Consider the following 17,191-nt stretch of genomic DNA (forward strand, 5'->3'; position numbering starts at 1 on the left):
TCAGGGAGGAGAAACTTACTTATGTTTGCCTCAGCAGACGGCATGTCAGTCAGACAAAGACACCTCGAACTGCCTTTCTAGTCCCTTATTTTTTCCCCTCCTTTTCTGCCTCCTAGGGCTAATAAGTTTCTTTAGCTCTCATTAGATGAGTCAGCTAGTGGATTCCTGGAGTTTTTCCTTATCTACAGAATACCCAACTAATCTATCCTCAAAGAAGATTATAGAGTAGACTATTAGAGGAGAAAAAGGCTCGCTAATCTTCCGGTGCATTAAAGATTATGAAAGTCATTGATACCCGGCAAATCATATTATTTGAATGAGGTCAAAACTATGGATTCACAGAATAATAACCCAAGGCTAGTGAGCAGTAAGACAATAGGTGGGGTGTTGGGTAACCACCCAAGATCAGCCTCCCAGACACTGGCTCAGAAGAGGACCCAGTGATAACCATCTGTCTTAGGTGACTAGCTCTTGAAAACATCCAAAGCACTTTCCCAGATATCATCCCATCTGATCCTGACAACAATCTCATGAGGTTGGCAAGGTGAGAATTATTGTTCCTACTTTCTAGATGAAATAACTGAATCTTGAAGAGATGGAATGACTTGCCTGGGGTTACAAGGCATTTAATAAGTGCAGTGAAAAGAGACTGGATTTAGGGTCAGAAATTTAAATTTTGACTTCATCACTTTATATCTTTGTGACTTTCAGCAAGTCACCTAGCTTCTCTGGCCTTTGGTGTCTTCATCTGTGAGAGAAGGGGATTGGATTGGATACCTCTAAAGGTTCTTTGTTGCTCTAAGTCTATAATTCAAAGTGAACCTAATGGGATGCAAAACCAATGCTTCCTATTCCATGTCTATCTATGGATTATGCTCTCCTCTCCAGTGCCTTCTCCCTGAGATCAACCTAAACTTTTCGGAGAGGTTCAATTATTTGACTACAGTCACACAGCTAGTAAATGTGAGATTCAAACCCAACTATTCCTGACCTCAGGGTAAGTGCTTTTCCCACCATATTGTTCTGTTTTGTTGTCGTTGTTGTTTTGTTTGGTTTTTGTTTTTGTTTTTTAACTTTAAGCCCAAACCAATTGCTACTTCCCCCAGAAAGCTTTCTCTGACTTCCTGGGACACATGTATGTAGGTACACACACTTATACACACACACACACACACACACACACACACACACACAACACACACACACATACACACACACACCCCAGTCAGCAATAATTACCCTCGATCTCAGACTTCACCTGTCACTTTGTTTTACAAATAAAGGGGAAATGTGATACAATTATAACGTAGTATTATATACTATGATTATCTCTCTGTGTTTCTTATCCCCTACTAGGCTGTAAGTTCCCATAGGACACACAATACTATATCTTTGATATGCTCTATCTCTGAACTGAGCACCATATCTCCCTCTAGTACCTATCATGGCTCCCTCTGCACAACAGGGGCTTGTTGAATTGAACAGAATTAAATTGAAGTTGGCTATCACTGAATGAATGAATTAATAAATAAATTAATTAATGAGCATTTATTAAGTGTTTACTATGTACAAAACACTGTGCTAAGTGCTGGGAATATGAACAGAAGAGTGAGCCAGCCCCCACTCTTAAGGAGCTCCCATTCTTACGGGGGAAGCAACAATATTGAGGAAGGGTAAGACAGAAAGGTCCCATAGTTCTTAGAGTGCAGCAGTGAAGGAGATGGTAATGCCTCTTCTTTAATGTCATTTCTCCAGATAAAATCATCTCATTTTCTGATACAGTGCCAAGGACTCCAGTGTCAAGAATTCTTTCTTCAGGGCCTTCAGTCACTGTGGCTGTAGTTCCTGTAGGAAGAAGCAGGTTCCAGACTGCATCTTTGTATTTCTATAGGGATAGTTCCCAGGATGATGACTGTGAGGACTCTGAGCTATTTCCGAGGCTCCTGGGTTTTCTACCAACATGCCACTGGGTTACATGTGGCCCACAGCAGTCCTGAGTGGGACCCAACCAGATTAAAATGTAATTGGGAAATATTTAACAAAATAAAAATATAATAAAACATAGATAATGTTGCTATGTGGTTTTCTAAATCAATCTGCAGTCTGCAGTGATCCTTATGTATGGTTTAGTGGCCCCATTTCTATTTCAGTTTGAGACTAGTCTACGTGAAGATCTGTGGGGAGATGATGGTCAAGCTGGTGAGGGTGGTTTGACTTGCCCAGCCCATGCTGCTTCCTATTCTATCCCACCACCACACCCAGTTTCATTAAGGTTTTCCACATTGTCCTTATAGAAAACCTTTCAATTTATCTGCCTCTTGGATTCCTCCCAGTTTGCTAAGAAGCTTTACCCTCAGCCTTTACCATGCCTTTACCTCTAATACTCATCCTTAGACATCTTTAGATGGTAAAGTAGATAAGAGCACTGGACTTGGGGTCAAGAAGACCTGAATTTGAGTCCTGTCTCTGATACTAGCTATGTGACCCTGGGCAAGTCACTTCATTGCTGTCAGCCTCAGTTTCCTCATCTGTAAAATGCAGATAATAATAGTACATACCTCATGGAGTTGTGGGGACAAAATGGAATAATACAGGAAAAATGTATGGCAAACCTTAGAGTGCTATATCAATTCTAGCTATTGTATCCTTCCCCCTACTCCTCAGTCTCATGACTTTATGGAAATACAAAGTAGCCCCCTCCTCCTAATAAAAAGTCAGGCCTCCTCTAGCCATCTATTTGTCTTTCCAGGGAATTTTGTGACATCTTATGCTGAGGCAGAGGAAAAACACCTCAGCATATTTGTGAAGAGCAAGTCAAAGCCTAGGAGTTGTTATGAGCAAAGGCATGAAAGGGGCGATTGAGGTAGAGGTCATGCCTTCACTACAATCTACCTGGCCCCACCTAAAGGGATTCTGTTCCTTGCTTTTATCTCTCCTATTCATTTGCATGAGCCACAAAGAATCTTGGGCTGAAGTAAAAAGGTTTTGCCATTCTTCATAACTCTTATTGGGCTTCTTTGACCAAGTCCATTGGGGACACAAGATCACCATAAGGAAATTAAGCAGAATTTATAAGGATTTTCTAATTCGAAGTCAAAAATAGGTTTGTTACAGAGACTCTGCCTCTAGGTGCCATGGGTTGATAGTTGCTTTCCAAATGAACTTGGAACCTGTAAACTAGATTCTTCTTCTAAGGGGAAAAAGCCACTTAGAAATAAGGTTCTGGGAAGTCAAACTCATATTAGGGTGAAAAATGCAGCTGAAGTATTTTTTCTTTGTCTGCTGCTGGATAGAGGAGGAACCTACCTCCCTAGCTAGTGCTTAAAGCTCTAAACTAAAAGAGGGATAATATAGCTCACTCTTTCCGTTTGGGAAGAGGCAACACCTCGGATGAAGAGTCTAGCTCAAACAGAACACTGTCTAGCAGACAGTAGAGATCTCCTGCCCCACAAGACCATCAGAGAGCAGGCAAAGCAGGAATAATGTGATGGCACCACCGTAAGCTGTGGGCTATTCCTCCATGAGCGTGGCCTGGCCGTATGTGCTCCCTACTCATGCCCACTCTTGCCACTAATGGTGTATATATTTGTGGAAAGAACCCCAAGTTTATGGGGGAAATCTTCTATTACAACTTTTGTTACAATACGATTTCAATAAATGCCTTTGCGTCCAACTAGCTGTCTCTTCTGGCTGACAAGTAAAAACAAACATCAGTGGGGACTCGTGCTATGAATTTATTTTTAATTCGATGTGAAACCCTGTTTGCTTGAACCTAGTTGGACTTATTTGCCTGGGGGCATAGCCCACATTCATGAGTCATACTGCAGACATGTGGCACCCACGATATAGGGGAGGTAAATTAATCTGATTATTTTCTGTGTCCTAGGAGCTGGCTAATGCATTCACCACATGGTCACTGAATGCATCCCATTAAGTTGCTTCATACAGCCTGTCTGTTTATCCAGCCAATTACTGCAAATCTGATCAACTCCAAACTGAATTAAAAATAGACCCAGGTCCTAATAGAGATCAAGAGGCTGAGGAAGAGCAGTAATAGGAAATAGAGGCTAAGTGCAGGAAGAGAAAGCTTCAGTTTTTATTATAGAAAAAGGTCTGAATGCTCTGAACTGAGGTTGAACAAGAGGTTTTTCTTCCAGCGTCTTCTGTAAAGAGGTACCAGTCACTGCATGAATCGGGGAATCCAGGGAGAGAATGCAGAACGAGAGAGACCTCATCTGGACACGGGCACTTTGTGCACAGCTGAGGTGACTGCTGGTTCTTTCACTGAAAGCAGCCAGTCTCCATCAGACTTGGCCTTTGGAAATGTAAAGGCTGGGATAAGAATGTTGCCCTGAGACGACCCCAAACTTGGCCATTATCAGAAGTGGAGGTAAAGGACAAATTGTGTTCTTTTATCTTTGGAAAACAATGGATGACAATAGATCCTCCCTCCCCTTATCAGAAAGTGTGATTTCCTAGTTCTGAGTCTTAATGGTGACAGACTAAAAGAGCAGAGGCTAAACTTTCCTGCTCTGCATTCTCAGACCCAGCTAGACTATATAATCTTCTCACTCTGTCTCTCATAATCTGTCTCCATCTTTGTCTCTCCCTCCCCTTCCCTTCTTCCCCCTCTCTCTATTTCTGTCTGTTTCGTCTTTATGTGTGCCTCTCTGTCTGTCTCCGTCTCTCTGTCTCTGTGTTTCTTTCTTGTTCTGTCTGTCTCTTTGTTTCTCTCTGTCTCTGTCTCTATCTCTGTGTCTGTGTCTCTGTCTTTATGTGTGTCTTTCTGTGTGACTCTTTCTCATTCTGTCTCTCTCTGTCTCTCCCTGTGTCTCTCTCTCCATCTGTTCGTCTGTCTGTTTTTCTCTCTCTCTCTCTCTCTCTCCACATCCCAATCAAACTGATCTGCTCTGCTGCCTGTTCCCCATTCAGCACTCCCCATTTCTTGTTCTGTGCTTTTTTTCACTCATGGACCTTTGGAATGTACTTGCTCCTCACATTTGCAAAGCACAGCTCTGGTACCTCCTTCTCCATAAGATCTTTCTTGATCCCCCACCTATGATATATGCCCTTGTCCCTGGAACGAGGCTTACTTCTCTGTCCCTCAACATTCTTGGGTTCCCTGAGATATGTGGGCATATCTCCTGTATCTACCATGGGTTCTGTTTCCCCATTTGTCAGGGGGCCAGTGACTAACACCCAGTTCCATGAACTTAAAACCAGTAGCTTTTATAAGAGGATGTTTACTTCAAAGATAAAGCAAGAAGTAGGCAAATGTTTCTGCTAATGCTTGTGGTGTATACTCTCACTAAACTACCTTACTCTCTGGGAAATCTTGCTTGGTTCTTACGTAGTTTTGGTCCCACCACGTTCATATCCAAAAGTTACAACACTTGGCTGAACCCTTCCATGGGCTGGGATCCTGAAGGCCGCTTCCAAAGACCTCTTGCTCCGTGAGATATTGATGTTGGGATGACTACCATGCCTGACCTGGTTTCTGGTCTCCTGGCAGCTGGGTAGTATAATGGATAGAACACTGGGCTAAGAGTCAGGAAGACCATTCAAATCCAACCTTGGACACTTACTAGCTCTGTGACCCTAGACAAGTCACTTAACTTCTGCCTGCCTCAGTTTCTTCAACTATCAAAAGGAGATCATAATGGCACTGTCTTGTAGGGTGAAGATCAAATAAACATTTATTTATAAAGATCTTAGCATGATGCCCAGCACATAGTAGGTGCTTAATAAATGCTTGTCCTTCTTCTTTCGGATTCCTGTGGCTCACTATCCCTACCCAGATCCAAGATTGCTCTCTTTGCACCTAGAATGGAAAAGAGCAATCAAAAAAGCCAAAGAAGGCCCATTTCTCAGGGGCCATATGAAGGAGAAGGCCTCATGGCCCTTCCCCTTACCGCATTGTTTCTTATAGGCTAACGTGAACACAGCTGAAGATCATGTTGTAAAAATACAGCCAAAGATGACAGGGGCCTTTTTGGAGACAATAGTAATTCCCACTACACAGCCGATCAGAAAAGGCTCCTGCCACCCACCAGGTTGGCCGACTAGAACCAGTTACAGAATGTCCACACACTCTCCATAACCTCTCCAAGGGGCTTCCTTTACACAGGGTCATTATTCTCCCCCAAGTAGCTTTATCCAAGGCGCTCTGCATATGCACCAAATGCTTGTTATGCACCCATTAGCACCCTCTCTTTCTTGAAATCTTGTGTCATTATTTTGCATGTACTAAGCACTTATTTATTCATGTCCATGTTGTGTCCCCCAACCCCAGGAGAGCTCCTGCAGAACAGGCAGTGCTTGGTTTTTATTTGTAATGTGTAGCACAGTCCTTTGCTTGTTGAACCCAGTTTTTTAGTTAGAATTTGTATCTTCTGACCCTGAATACTATGTTCTTTCCATCATCTTTACTGTGTGTTTTTCTTTATTATTACGGGCTGAAATAACAATTACGTACAGCCTTGATGGTGAAGAGATGTCCCAAAGGGACCACGTGGTCTTCAGAAATATGGATGGGTAGTTCCACCCAATTTACTTTGGTGATGGAGAAGCAGCAGCATTCTAGGAGACTTCGCGTTTATGATCTTTGTTAAACTGTGACTTATTTTGTTTTTACATCTCCTGAGACACTGGGGAGAAATAAGATGGAAGTGGGGAAGAGAGTGATTTTAAGAATACCAAGAGATGGTCCTGAGGACCTGGCCTGTATAGTCTTTACAAATGCCCATTTAGGGGCAGCTAGGAGGTGCCATAGCAGATAGAGAGCCGACCTAGAGTCAGGAAGACTCATCTTATGTGAGTTCAAATCCTGCCTCAGACACTTACTAGCTGTGTGACCCTGGATGAGTCATTAACCCTGTTTGCCTCAGTTTCCTTGTCTGTAAAATGATCTGGAGAAGAAAATGGCAAGCCACTCCAGTATCTTTGCCAAGAAAACCTCAAATGGAGTCACAAAGAATTGGATGCAACTGAGAAATGACTGAACAAATCTCTAAAGATAGACCTCACTACTGGTTTTTTTTTTCTTAAATGCTAGGTGACTCAGGGGATAGAACACTGAGCCTGAGGTCAGGAAGACCTGAGCTCAAATGTGGCCTCGACACTTATCAGCTGTGTGATTCTGGGCAAATTACTTAACCTTTGTTTGAATCAGTTTTATCATCTATAAAATGGAGATGATAATGCACCTACCTCCCAGGGTTATGTAAGGATAAAACGTGATAATATCTGTGAAGGCTTAGCACAGTGCCTGGCACATGATAGGTGCTTAATAAATATTTCCTTCCTTCGTATTCCTTATTCACAAAAAATTTTAAATTACTACAGTTATCAGGCTTTTAGGAATAGCAAAAAGGATCTCATACATACCCATAGAATCTTAGAGTTTGAAAGGGTCTTATAGGTTAATAAGCTCCTCATCATACAGAGGAGGAAACTGAGACCTAGATGGAGGAAAGACTTGCCTAAACTCACACATCTAATTAATTCTATCTAACCTTCAAGATCTATTTAAAATGCTACCTCCTAATGACAATAACGATCACGTTTGAGATTTATAGTGGCACCTAAAAAGTGCAGTGGATAGAATACCAGCTGTGGTGTCAGGAAGACCTGAGTTCAAATCCAGCCTCAGATACTAGTTGTGTGACCCTGGGAAAGCCTAAAAAAGATTTATATAGTGCTTTAATATTTGTAAAGCATTTCACATGTGCTATTACATTTTATCTTCACAAGAATTCCATGGGTTAGGTGCTATTATTACCTCCATCCTACATGAAGAGACTGAGGCTGGCAGAGGTGAGATGATTGCCCAGGTCACACAACTAGTTAGTATCTGAGGTAGGATTCTAACTCAGGTCTTCCCGATTTCAAATTTTACCTTCTGTATCACCTAGCTGCCTGCTTCATCTATGTTCTCCTGGCTCCATTTTTTCACATTTTTTCACTCATACCTGGAATCAATCAATCAACAAGGCTAATTAAGCATTTATTAAGTGCATGTAAAGAGCTAGATGATGGAGGCACAAAGACAAAATGAAGCAGCCCCTGCCCTGAGGGTGCTTAAAATGCATTAAAAGGGAGCATAGGGAGGGAGAGATTCAGAAGTTGGGGGAGCAAGAACCCCCAGAAGGTAGTACTTGAGTTAAGTCTTGAAAGGAAGTCAGAAAGTCAATGAGGCAGAAGCGAGGAGAGAGAGCATTCAGGCATGGGGCACAGCTAATGCAAAGGAACAGAGATGGGAGATGGACCACGTAAGGAAGAGCAAGAAAGCCCATTTGGCTAGATGACAGAATTAGAGAAGGGGACTGACTGATACATAATGAAGCTGGACAGATGGAGGCCAGGTTGTGAAAGGCTCTAAAAGCCCCACCAAGGAGATTCCATTTCATCCTACAGGCAGAGCTTTGGTCCCACCAAGTTCATATCCAAAAGTTTCAACATGTGGCTGAATCCTTCCATGGGCTGGGATCCTGAAAGCCACTTCCAAAGACCTCTTGCTCCGTGAGATATTGATGTTGGGATGACTACCATGCCTGACCTGGTTTCTGGTCTCCTGGCAGCTGGGTAGTGTAATGGATAGAACACTGGGCTAAGAGTCAAGAAGACCTTAGTTCAAATCCAACCTTGGACACTTACTAGCTCTGTGACCCTGGGCAAGTCACTTAACTATTGTCTGTCTCAATGTCTTCAACTATAAAATGGGAATAATAATGGCTCATACCTCCGAGGGTTGTTGTGAGGATCAAATGAGATAATGTCTGAAAACACTTAGCACAGTGTTTGGCCCGTAGTAAGTGCTTAATAAATCCTAGTTTCTTTCCTTCCACCAAAAGTATTAATTTACTAATGAAAAAAATGAGTGGGGTTTTTGCATCTCACACATACAATATTCATTCACTTCCTCATTCTTGTCTTTGTCATTGTTACTATTTAACCATTTCTGACTCTTCGTGACCCCATTTGGGATTTTCTTGGCAAAGATACTAGAGTGGTTTGCCATTTCCTTCTCCAGCTCATTTTACAGATGAGGAAAATGAGGCAAACAGGATGAAGTGACTTGCCCAGGATCACACAGCTAATAAGTGACTGAGGTCAGATCTGAACTTAGGAAGATGAGTCTTCCTGACTCCAGACCCACCATTCTAACCACTGTGCCACCTAGCTTATCTCCTTTGGGTTTTGCTCCTTGTTTTATTTTTATTCATAGACCTGGGAGGCTATGTGGAATCCAAAATCAATTTTACTAAGCCATGTGAGATGTTGTTAATTCTCTCTTGGGTTTCAGTGAGAGGCAGCTGCCAGAAAGAAGAAAATTTTGCACCTTGCACTCTGCCTTGGTCACACCACATCTTCATAGAAGGTTGCGTTCCATTCTGGGCACCACATTTTAGCAAGATCAGAAATAAGCTGAAGTCATCCAGAGGAAAGCCGCCAAGATGGGAAAGTGCCTCATGACACATGGTACATTGAAGGAACCATGGATGTTTAACCCAAAGAAGAAAAGACACAAGAAGGACACGAGAGCTTTATTCAAGTATTTGACAGGTGTGATGGGGGAAGATGTACCCATCTTATTCTGTTTGGCTCCGGAGGAAAGACTAAAAGTGATGGATGAAAGCTGCAAAGGCAAATTTAGGCTAGAGATAAGGAAAAATCTCCCACTGGTTAGAGCTACCCCAATCTGGAATAAGCCACCTCTGGATGTAGCAGGATCCCCCTCCTGGAGAACTTTAAGCAAGAATGTTAGTGTAGGATTCTTAATATGTTGGGGTTCAACTAGATAGCCACTCAAGCCCTTTCCAACTCTAAAATTCTGTGATTTTATGATTCAGGGATACATGATGTCTCTTCTCTAGGTTTCTTTCAGATAATGTAAGTAGATTTTTTTATCTGATTTTTTTGAAATAATATATATATATAGACATAGATTTTTTTTTGTTCAGAAAAAAAACCCAGAGGATAGACAAAAAGGTGTTAAAAGAGCCCAGTGGCAAAGACTTCCCAGAGGTTCTCCTTAGCAATGTCCCTGGGGACAGGAAAGCTCTTCTTACCACTGTCTTTGTGAATCTGACCACACCTAGGAAATCAGACTGGGGAAGCTAGGTGGTACAGTATACAGAGTGCCAGACCTGGAGTCCTGAGTTTAAATATGGACTTATTAGCTATGTGACCCTGGGCAAGTCACTGAACCCTGTTTGCCTCAGTTTCCTCATTTGTTAAATGAGCTGGAGAAGGAAATGGCAAACCACTCCAGTATCTTTGTCAAGAAAATCCCACATGGGGTCACAAAGAGTTGGACCCAACTGAAATGACTGAATAACAACAATTGAAGGAAATAAGGCAGATGGAGGGATGAAGGGACATTAGAAGAGGAAACCCAGAATGGGGTTTGTGAAAGATGAAAAATAGGCCCAGGGAAGTGACCTGTTGGAGACTTTCTGCAGCATTGACCCAGTTGGTAACCCTTACCCACTGTGAGGTCCACAGTTCCATTCAACGTTGGTGGTCTAGAGAGAATGGAGACCAGGCAGCATGGATTCAAGTAGGAAAACAAAAGTTTTGAGCCTGGCTCAACACTATATAATACACACAAGAAAGGATTATCAGTTAAGAGGCCTAATAATTAGAAGCATGCCATAGAAAAACTAGCAGAGAAATTACCAAGGACAGTACAGGCTGATAAAGGAGAAAAATGAGAAAATGACCTAGGGAAAGAGTCAGTGCAATGAACAAGGCCTCTGTGATGAAGGAAATTGAATCAAAACCTCTGAGGAAAATGAAAGTGGTATTATAAATTCTACAAGGCCCCCAGAAATGATAATGGAACAATTCCAAAATTTTCTATAATGGTCCAGAAGAACAACACAATAATTAAGAGAAGAGAGAAAACAGAAATTAAAGTGCTCAAGGCAAAAAATCAATAAGCCTAATAAGAGTAGAGGATATAAAACTAACAGAGCTTCTCCCAAACAGAATATTCTCTGAGGCAGCTAGAGTGGCAGGGCCTGGAGTCAGGAAGACCTGAGTTCAAAGGTGACCTCAGACACTTCTTGGCTGTGTGACCCTAGCCAAGTCATTTAACTTCTGTCTGCCTCAGTTTCAAAAACTAGATGACATTTATAAAGTACTTAGCACATGAATGCTTGTTGTTATTTTCTCCTGTACTGCATCAGGTAATTGTAATAAGTTTGAATTTCTGTCTTCTCCCTCTCCATAGACACCAACTTTCTTCTGTCCCTAGAATGATCCTAGGGCAAGTCATGTTTCTGAGCTGCACCCCACAGAGGAGTGATGGAGAGGGTCTGTTCATAACAGAACCAAAGCAAAGCCTTTTGCCAGATCACTGTAGCTTATCCTCTTCTCCACCTTGCTCTGGACTGCCTTCCCTCCTGTACTATGTCAGACGGTATTTTTAAAAGTCCTACAATTCTGGGTTCCACCCCTCTCTACCACCACTACCATATTGCTTCAGTCTTGACCTCTGAGATTGCTGTTATTCACAGGCTTCAATCTGCAAAAAGGACCAGGATTTGTCTGTCTGAGATACTGTTAAGGGTTTAGCACCAAAAGCTCATTATCTGACACGATAGCAGCCGTGGGGGATGGAGTGCTCTGATCCAAAGAGCAGTCCTTCATGAGCTGTGGGAAGGGAGCTGGAGAAGCTACTTGGTTGGTAGCAATTGATTTTATTTATTCTCTTCTTGTTGCTGTTCTGATTGCATTGTTAGGTACTTTTCTCATTGATTTAAGGCAGTAAGGGAGGGACTGAGCCCAGGTTATAATCTGTTCTGCCATCTTCAATTCTGATTCTTTTATTTTTTTTTTTACAGGACATGTAATTTCATCAGTATAGGGAGTTCTTGATGAGGAATTTCCCATGCAGACTGACACTTCATCTCCTTTGAACTCTTAGAGAGTTGCTTGGGTCTCCAAAAGGTTAAATGACAGTGACTTGCCCAGGATTATGCAGCTAGAATGTAGAACAGGCAGGATTAGATCCCAGGTCTTTCTGATGTCAAGATCAGCAGACTATTTACTATCCCATGCTTCATGTGTTTCAATAGTGCATATTCACTTTATTTTTGTAGACAATCTAAGAACTTTTATGGCAAGATATAAAATTAGACTCATACAAAAATGTGATTTCATAGTTGGAAGGCACATTAAAGGCCAGCTAGCCAAAACTCCCTTCTAGAGTTGAAATCTTTTTAAAAAATATCCCTGACAAGTGGTCACTCAGCCTCTTCTCAAGTGTCTGCCTTTGTGGGAAATAAAGAAAGTGTATATTAACTTTTGGAGCAGCTGGGTGGTGGACAGAGAGCCTGGCCTGGAGTCAGGAAGACTCATCATGAGAAGTTCAAATCCAGCCCCAGACATTTCCTAGCTGGGTGACCCTGGGCAAGTCACTTTACCCTGTTTGCCTCAGTTTCCTCATCTGTCAGATGAGCTGGAGAAGGAAATGGCAAACCCCTCCAGTATCTCTGCCAAGAGAACCCCAAATGGAGTCAGGAAGAATCAGACACGACTGACAACAAAAATATTAACTTAAATAAGATAGTAATAAAACTTTCCTGATTGTTTCCACATCCCCTTCTTGACTCCTTTTATTTTGTGTACTTTTTCCAGATTTTGTTGCTGTTTTTATTCTTCTTCGTATAGTCAGTATTCCTTCACTCCAAAGCACTTCATGTAAATCTTTCCGTGTTTCTCGGTATTTGTCTCATGACACAGTGACATTCCATTTCATCTATACACCATGACTTTTTTCAGTGATTCAGTCCAATCACTAGACACAGATCATTTCCAGTTTTTTCCAATCCCCAAAAGTGATTTTTCTAAAGTTTAGGCCTGCTCATGTCGTCTCCCCACCGACACACTCAATAAATTCCTGGATCCGGTATAAATTCTTCTGCTTAGCATTTAAAGCTCTTCGTCAACAGGACCCTTCTTAAGCTTCCAATCTCCTTACAATTCTCTCCTCTCCTTGCATTCTCTGGTCCAGGTAAACTGATCTATTTGCTTCTCTTTGAACAGACTGTCTGTCTCTGGGCTTTGTGCTGGTGCGGTGGCCATGTCCCAATGCCTGGCAGGCTCTCCCTCCTCATCCCAATCTCCTGGCTTCTCAGGCTTCCTTTGAGACACATTAAATCTCAACTTCTGCAGGAGGATTTTCCAGCCTCTCTTCAACCCCCACCTTGTTGGTATCTTCCCTCTGAGATAACCTTCCATCTACTCCATCTATATGGTGTATGGACCTACTTATTTACTCCTCCAGGATGTGAGCTCATTGACCACAGGGACTATCTTTGCCTTTCTTTATATTCTCAGCCTTGAGCATACTACTTAGGAAGGTTTGATAGGCAGCCAGGTGCCAAGGTGGAAAGGAGCTGGACCTTAAGTCAGGAAGACCTTAGTTCAAATCCAGCCTCAGACATGTCCTAGCTGTGTGAGCCTAGGAAAGTCACTTAACTTCTTCGTACCTCAGTTTCTTCATCTGTAAAATGGGAGTTATAATAGCACCTACCTCATAGAGTTCTTATGAGGATAAAATGAGTTAGTATTTTGCAAACCTTAAAGCACTATTATAAATGCTAGCTATTATTATAATAAAAGATTGTTGAATGACAATGCTGCTATCTTACAGCTCTTTATATTCTTAGGCACTTAACACATTGTAATTTATATTCATTTATGTGTATATCTTGTATATGCTTGTATATCTTGAAAACTCTTCAAAAGTAATGACCCTGTTCTATTTATCTTTGTATCTTCCCTTCCACCCCCATTCCTCCTATGTGTTCCTAACATAGTATATTGCACACAGTAGGCATTAAATGTACGTTGTGAATGAATAAATGAATACCTCCATGGCTATTTAAATAGGTTTATCCATCCATTTTACCAGCACTAATCAATGGATTGATGATGAAGGCCCACTTTTAACTTCCAAGGGGTAATGTTGTGTGTTTTTCCTGTTTATAGAAAATATATTACTATTACAGGATATTTATCATATGAAATAAGATGGCCTCTTTCTCTTCACATGTACTTGCTTCCGTCCCACAGTCAGATGTCCATCTGGCACATGATACAATTGTGCCTATACCTCTTATGAGCATGTCCTCAAATGAACCAAAATTTCACCAGGAGAAAATAAAGCTTATTTGAGGCACTATTAGATCCAGCGTCCTTCACAGACCCATCCAAACTGGTATGAGAATCCAAGTGGATTAATGTTTGACTTACTATTTGTGTTATGGAATTGGAGCAAGGAAAATCAATCGAGAGTTTCCATTTCAAGGAAAGAATTTATCCAGAGAATTCACCCAAGTCAGGAAGTGTTCTCTCTACATATATCTAATTTTTAAATAAACTCCAGTGACCTAGAATGAGCCTCCTTTTCAGTGAACTAAATATTTTTAGGACTCATATCAAAATATAAAACAAATGAGGGTTTATCAGAGAAGGAAATAAAGAAACGTGTTCACCTCTAACCTAGGCACAGCTTCCTGGACCAAGTCTAATGTGTACTGAGACACCTCAGAGGTAGAAGCCAAGCTATTGAGAAAGGTAAAGAAAAAAGAGAAGGGAGAATTATCCAATCCCATAAAAAGCTGTTCCTCCTTCCTCTTCCTTCTTGTTTTCATTATTTTTGTTAGTACAAAATGAATGCCCATTTTAATCAGCAAAAGGAGACAGGATCAATCAGTCTTTGAAAATGGTGTCTCTTGGTGGATTGGAGGAATGTGGAGAGAGCCAAACCAGATGCTTTTGATCACATCAGTAAGATGGAGTGGGGTAGTGGAAAGAACTTAGAAGATGTATGTGATTGCTGCCTCTGATACTTGTAAGCTGTGTGATGATGAGCAAAAATCCTTTTACCTCGCATGGCCTAAATATCCTCATTTGTAAAAATGTAAAAATATGATGGTTTAATAGAGATAAGCATGACTGCCCTGCCCCTTTCTTGTATTTGATCATGTGCTGTGTTCAAATTCACCGAGCACTGTGTTCGAGGTTGTGAGATGGGGTCTATTAGGGGTAGAGAATGGGTTATAAAGATGAACAAGATATCCTCAAGATTGGCTGTTTATACTTTTATGTGTACATTAGAATCTTATCAACCTAACTTTTATCTTGGGTATTCAATAAATCCTTGTTGGGATGGTGATAAAAAAAAAAAAAGTAAAAATACACCATCTATGCAAACACTTGGGCTCCCAGCCTCACAGATGTATGTGAGGAAAGCACTTTCCAAACAAACCTAAAGAACTCTATTAGTGTAGACTGCTATTAATAATGTGGGGAGCTAAGTAGCACAGTGGATAGAGCTCCAGGCCAGAAATCAGGAAGACTCATCTTCATGAGTTCAAATCCAGCCTTAGACACTTACTAGCTATGTGACCCTGGACAAGTCATCTAACCTCCGTCTGCTTCAGCTTCCTCAACTGTTGTTGTTCAGTGATTTTCAGTCGTGTCTGGCTGTTCATGATCCCATTTGGGGTTTTCTCGGCAAAGATGCTGGAGTGGTCTCCCATTTCTTTCTCTAGCTCATTTGACAGATGAGGAAACTGAGGCAAACAGGGTTCAGATTTGAACTCAGAAAGATGAATCTTCCTGACTCCAAGCCCAGCACTCTATCCACTGCACCCCTAGCTGCTACCTAACTATAAGACAGGGATAATAATAGCACCCACCTCCTAGGGTTGTTGTGAGGATGAAACGAGATAACATTTGCAAAAATGCTTAGCGCAGTACCTAACACATAGGAGGTGCTTAATGATGTTCTCTACCTCCTAATAACCCCACTTTCCTTCCAAGCACAGCTCTGGTACTCCCAGAGACTTTTACTTATCATCCCAGTTATTAGATCTCTCTCCTTCTTGAAAGTCCTTTGTATTCACTCACTGGTGAACATGTTGTATAGGACATAAGCTGCTCAAAGACAGGGATTATTTTATTTCCGTCTTTGTGTTCTAAGAGCCTAGAACAGTGCCATGCACGTGGAAAGTACTAAAAACATGTTTGTTGGATTGAATTGCAGGAGAATTTCAGAACTCAAGATCTTAAGAGTTTCAATCCAGAAGGGAAACATTGCCGGAGAGGCAGAGGTTATAATGGAATGACTGTAGGGCTTTGGGGTCTAAGGAACTGGCTTCGAATCCTCACTCCAACATTTGTTAGTTGAATGACCCTGAGGAAATAACTGTGGCTCTCTGAGCTCTGGATCCTTCATCAGTAAAATAGGGGTGATAATAATTCCTACACTACCTATCTCCCAGGGTTGTGGGGCAAATGGCTCATAAACACTACAGTGCTATCGAAATCTGGGTTGTTATTGTTGACAGGAAATCCTATGTCATTTCTTTCCCAGAGTTGAGCCCCTTTGATGCCTGGCCTACAGAAATGACCAAGCCTTACTACAGATGGGCAATTCAATTCCTCTGAATTCCCTCTTTAAGCTCAGGTCTCATTAATCACACCTTTTGAAACCCAGCCCCTGGGCTCAATGGTTCTAAAGTAATCCTAGGCTTGGGAGTTTGGAAAAACTCTACTACATACTTCCCTAGTGCCTTCTGTATTTCCTGAAGTCACTTAATGCCTTGGTAATAAATGAAATATGATGGGACTCAAGAATGTATGCATGTAAAAGTAATGAAACTGCCATCAGAAATGAGTTATAAGCGAATTCAGCAGCACAAAGTGAATGATCTTCCACCCTGGCTTTATTTTCCCAAGTGATGTTTTCAGCGCTATCTGGAATGAATCATTTTTATAAACTGACTACCACAATTCAATGAATGTATCACCTACTCCTGTAGAAAGTCTACACCCTTTAAAAAAAAAAAGAGCTTTAAAAACTTCCTCGAAACTGTATAAAACAGAGGCAGCGTGATTACATGTACATGGGGCCAGTCTCTGGAATCGGAAGGAAGGGTTCAAGTTGTATATCTGACACATATTAGCTGTGTGATTCTGGGGAAGTCACTCAGTCTCAGGGCCCCAGGTAACTTTCTAAAACTAAAAATGACAGCCAAGTCACTTACCTGCCTTGGATAGGTAGAGTTTCAAGATTGGGAGATTCAGGAGAATCCTGGTAAATATCTAACAACTATCTCTCCAAAAATGCAGGTCACACTTTTAAATTTAATCTTCTTTATTAATATTAATT

General features: G+C 41.5%; 1 pseudogene; it reads left to right on the forward strand.

The window, feature by feature from the left end:
* Positions 1 to 4,187: 4,187 nt before the first annotated feature.
* LOC110210494 (heterogeneous nuclear ribonucleoprotein K-like) overlaps positions 4,188 to 17,191 on the forward strand; it is a 45,698-nt pseudogene continuing 32,694 nt past the window's right edge.

This window comes from Phascolarctos cinereus, unplaced genomic scaffold, assembly GCF_003287225.1.
Source record: "Phascolarctos cinereus isolate Bilbo 61053 unplaced genomic scaffold, phaCin_HiC Scaffold_2;HRSCAF=192, whole genome shotgun sequence".
Classification (NCBI taxonomy): Eukaryota; Metazoa; Chordata; class Mammalia; order Diprotodontia; family Phascolarctidae; genus Phascolarctos; species Phascolarctos cinereus.